The sequence below is a fragment of the Arachis ipaensis genome, chromosome B5 (genome assembly GCF_059453495.1).
Source record: "Arachis ipaensis isolate K30076 ecotype BB chromosome B5, ASM5945349v1, whole genome shotgun sequence".
Taxonomy (NCBI): domain Eukaryota; kingdom Viridiplantae; phylum Streptophyta; class Magnoliopsida; order Fabales; family Fabaceae; genus Arachis; species Arachis ipaensis.
In genome coordinates this window covers 100,827,139-100,830,032 of record NC_142440.1, presented here as the reverse complement: position 1 = coordinate 100,830,032, position 2,894 = coordinate 100,827,139, and the positions used below count along the sequence as shown (strand labels likewise).

The window sequence follows — 2,894 nt, the reverse complement described above, 5'->3', positions numbered from 1 at the left end:
ACGAAATTAATAAACTTAACTAATAACCCCGACCCTACTAAGAACTCGCCAATTCTTACCCCCTTCTCTCTCCTCCCCCATCAGATAGAAACGGGCGTGATATTCTATGAAGTCGAAGACCTATACATTTACGAAGATCCAGTGTACTACGGTTACTACATTTTGAGTGCGGAGCCTCGTATGAGACGTTACGCGTTACAAAACCGTCCCTTCCAACATCCTCTGTCTATCCCACATTTTGACCCCGATGCTCCTTTCAACTTTCCTTTATCCTGGTTACACCCTGACGCACCTGAACATCCTTTTTTCGATGGTCCCGGACACCCTATACCAGTTCAACCCTTGAACGAGGCGGCACCTGAGCCTAACATTCCTGATGAGCTCGAGTTAGCTGGTGACTTTGTACCTGTGATTCCACCAGAGTGGGACTTTTCCCCTGAGCCGATCCCAGACTTTCCACAGTCTGATGAGCTGGCACTACCAGACGATGAGGTAGCTCCTATTTTCGCAAACGGACCTGTACTCGCGAATGGTTTTGTACATAGTGACAGCAGAGTTTCTGGTGGATCTGAGGGTATCGCTGTAGCTGCGGATGATGAGGAGGAGGAGGATCCTGAGATAGAGATAGAGCAGGATGAGGAGATGGGCGAGCCTCATGACGATCTTTTGAACGGCCACGTGTAGATATAGTTTAACAGCAGTAGGGGCATTCTTTTGATGACACTCTAGTCTGACATTATCTATTAGTTAGTCTCTCACTTGTGTTAGTACACCCGAGAGCTAGGAGCTATATAGTGGTTAGGCTAGCCTGGGCGCCAGTTTAGCGGCTTTTTGTATACGCCAGGCCCTGGGAGTGTCGTGTATTTATTAGCTACGTAGGTTGACGAGGACGTAAACTGACTTGATCTTGTGTAAATGCTACATGTTGTGTTATAGTGTACATGATGTATATTATCTGCTATATTTTTATATTTCTCTATGCTTGCTTTTATTGCTCTCAATGTATACTTGTTTATTTTACATTATCATCTGCAGGAAATAAAAAAAAAGTTACTCGTAAAATTGCCAACGTTCTAACAAGGAACAGGCTCATATATTAAGTAATAGTTAATAATTAGGAAGAACAAGTTGGTAACACTTAGCTTCTTGTATGACCATGGCATACTGGGAGTTGGGTCGTTACATCTCTCGTATGGCACAAAGGATATGAAAGCTCCCCGGATCTTTTTTCTTCAGAGGTAAGTCTTTCTTGATGAGGGCACCACATTTCTTATTCATTATCATCGTTTGTCCTGCTTTCAAGGTCCCTTTCTTGGTCAGCAACTCTTTCATGCACTTGATGTATGTAAGCATCTGTTGGAGAGTTTTGATGAAGGGTATGTTGACACTAAGGGCTGCAAACATGTTTAGGAATCTTGAGTATGACTTCTCTTTCTCACCTCCCCTGAGTCTTTGAGGAAATGGTGCTTTTGGCGCATAAGGTTTCAGAATTTCCTTCCTTTTTGGTTTTTTCTGTTGTACAGATCCATTTCCTTGTTCCTTTTCCTCCAAGTTTCCTTGGAAACTTTTTGGCTGTGCTCTGTTGGCTTGCTGGTATCTTCCTCCAGGACTTCTTCATTTTCAAGAATGATTGCCTTACATTCTTTCCATCTCACCTTCTTCATTTCCCCTTTTGGATTTTTCTGAGTGTCACGAAGAAGCTATCAGTGGACTTAGGAATTTGTTGTGTGAGGTGTCCTACTTGAGATTCGAGCTTCTTATTAATCTCTCCTTGACTTTTCATACTATCTCTCACTTCTTCCTTGAAATTTCTGTTGTCCTGGACTTCCTTGCAAAGATTGGTGAGCATAGATTCAATCCTTGATAGCTTTTCCTCTGATGGTGGAGTTGGACTTGGATGTTGAGGATGATTGGCTTAGGATTGATATGGTGGCTAAGAGGAATTGTTATATGAGTGTTGATATAACCTTGGGTTGGATTGTTGGTAGGTGTACTGGTTGGGATTATGAGGTTTGTGGTCTTGGCTTTGGTTCTGTTGATTTTCCCACCCAAAGTTTGGGTGGTTCTTCCAACCAGGGTTATAGGCTTTAGAATATGGATCATGAGCTTGCCTAGATGAATTGCCAAGGTAATTGGCTTCCTCCCAGTTCACTCATTTCTCTGTGTCTAACTCTTCTTGAGGTGATGGTTGAGTGTGGATGGCTGCAGACTGATTCTTCTCCATTTGCTTTGTTAAATCAGCTAGTTGCTTTGTAATCATCCATATGGTTTAATTCCATGACTCCCCTATTGTTACTTTAGTCTGAGGCATAAAAATACTCATTGTCAACCACTATTTCTATGACATCAATGGCTTCTTCAATGGTCTTCTTCTTGTTCAGGGAGCCTCCAGATGAGTGGTCTACAGCTTTCTTTGATTCATAGAAAAGTCATTCAAAAAAGATATGCAATTGCACCCACTCATTAAACATCTCAAGGGGGCATTTCCTTGTCAAATCTTTGAATCTCTCCCAGACTTCATATAAGGTTTCACCATCCTGTTGTCTGAATATCTGCACCTCAGTTCTCAGTCTATTCACTCTTTGAGAATGGGAGAACCTTGCTAAGAATCTATTCACCACATCCTCCTAGGTTGTCAAGCTTTCTTTGGGAAATGATTCTAGCCATTTGGATGCTTTGTCCCTCAAAGAAAATGGAAACAGTAACAATCTATAGGTGTCAGAATGAACACCATTAGATTTACCTGTATCACAGATCCTTAGGAATGTAGTGAGATGCTGATTAGGGTCTTCTTGGGCACTTCCTCCGAAAGAACAATTGTTTTGCACGAGAGTGATGAGCTGAGGTTTCAATTCAAAGTTATTAGCATGCATAGTTGGCTTTTGAATGCTGCT

At 42.0% G+C, this 2,894-nt stretch overlaps 1 non-coding gene across 1 annotated transcript; it reads left to right on the top strand.

Annotated features, from left to right (window-relative positions):
• Positions 1 to 2,465: 2,465 nt before the first annotated feature.
• Positions 2,466 to 2,573, top strand: LOC148565162 (small nucleolar RNA R71). Its single transcript, XR_015885531.1, has one exon. It is a non-coding gene; the product is annotated as a small nucleolar RNA R71 (small nucleolar RNA).
• The last annotated feature ends 321 nt before the right edge of the window (positions 2,574 to 2,894 follow it).